This window comes from Carlito syrichta, unplaced genomic scaffold (assembly GCF_000164805.1).
Source record: "Carlito syrichta isolate Samal-C Ts95f unplaced genomic scaffold, Tarsius_syrichta-2.0.1 Scaffold305689, whole genome shotgun sequence".
Classification (NCBI taxonomy): Eukaryota; Metazoa; Chordata; class Mammalia; order Primates; family Tarsiidae; genus Carlito; species Carlito syrichta.
The window spans coordinates 346,904-348,363 of NW_007249785.1; the positions used below are offsets into that span (position 1 = coordinate 346,904).

A 1,460-nucleotide genomic window follows, 5' to 3' on the forward strand; every position below is an offset into this window, starting at 1 on the left:
GACCAGCCCGGGCAGCTTGGCGAGGCCTCATCTCTACAATAAATCAAAAAACTGAGCCGGGTGTGGTGGCGCGCACTTGTAGTTCTGGCTACTTGGAAGGCTGAGGCGGAAGGATCGCCTGAGCTCAGCAGGTCGAGGCTGCGGTGGCCGGCATGCAGAGTGAGAGTCCGACTCAAAAAAATAAAATGAAATAAAAAGAAAAAATAAACTAAAATAAAATAATGTTATAATAATAAAAGAGAAAATATTTCTGTAACTTGTAAAATGCGATGAAATGCGTAATCAGTACATTGAACCAAAAATCAGAGCCCTAATTTCTCTGTTCCCTAAAAGAGAACTGAAGTTTATGTATTTTCCAACTTATTTAAGATTCTTGTAATCAATTTGCCTTAAATAACTTTTTGTTTTTCTTTTTTTTTTTTTTTTTTTTGAGTTTGAATCTCACTCTGTCGCCCAGACTGGAGTGTGGTGGCGCACTCCCGACCGCAGCCTCGACCTGCTGGGCTCCGGCGATCCTTCTGCCTCAGCCTTTCAAGTAGCTGGAACTACAGGCGCGCGCCACCACGCACGGCTCATTTTTTGATTCTATTGTAGAGATGAGGTTTCATCAAATTGCCCAGACGGGTCTCGAACCCACAGACTCAGGCAATACACTCACCTCGGCCTCCCAAAGCGCTGGGATTACCGGCTGAGCCTCCGAGCCCGGCTAAAACCCTTACTTTTTAAAGTAAAAAATTATAATTGAGATTTTTCTGTACCAAAAAAAGTAGAAACATCCAACTATTGAGATAAAAGATAAATGATTTCCTATATCAATGAAAAATAGGTTACAGACTGTCAATAAGCTTTTATTTTTTGAATGAGTAAATGAAAAATACAGGAATCCTCTTCTTATGACGAATGCCTGCTTGCCTTTGCTCCTAGAATATTTCGGTGGCCCGTTAGCGCATAAGCGCCGCTGGTGTAGTGGTATCATGCAAGATTCCCATTCTTGCGACCCGGGTTCGATTCCCGGGCGGCGCATTTCCCTTTTGCTTTTCGCCCCCTGAAAACAGGGTAACTTGAAGACTCTTGATGAATATTCCCCCCATAAAAAGATAGGATTTTTTCATGTCCTTGCAGATCTCCAGTTCATCGTAATTCACATCGAAACATTCACACCCAGAGCCAGAAGACAAAAAAGTCCAGCGGAGCCCTGAGCCGGTCAACCTCTGCGCCTGCGCAGTCGGAGCCCTCCCGACGTCGGGTGGAAGAGCGGCTGCGCAACAAGTGAACCTATGGGTTGAGGGCTAGCCTCAGCGGCCGGGAGGTTGAGAGTGCAAGGCTAGTCTGCGCCTGCGCGGCCCGGGTCACTTCGCTGGCTGCTCCTGGGCTCCCGGCTCGCCGCCATCTTGTCTCGGGGCTTCATTGTTCGCGCCGGGCCCGGCGTTTTCGCGGAGAGGCCGCCGAGCGGGGAGGCG

The 1,460-nt window shown here is 47.9% G+C and overlaps 1 non-coding gene across 1 annotated transcript; it reads left to right on the plus strand.

Annotated features, from left to right (window-relative positions):
* The first annotated feature begins 952 nt into the window (after positions 1-952).
* TRNAG-CCC lies at positions 953-1,023 on the plus strand. Its single transcript has one exon. It is a non-coding gene; the product is annotated as a tRNA-Gly (tRNA).
* The last annotated feature ends 437 nt before the right edge of the window (positions 1,024-1,460 follow it).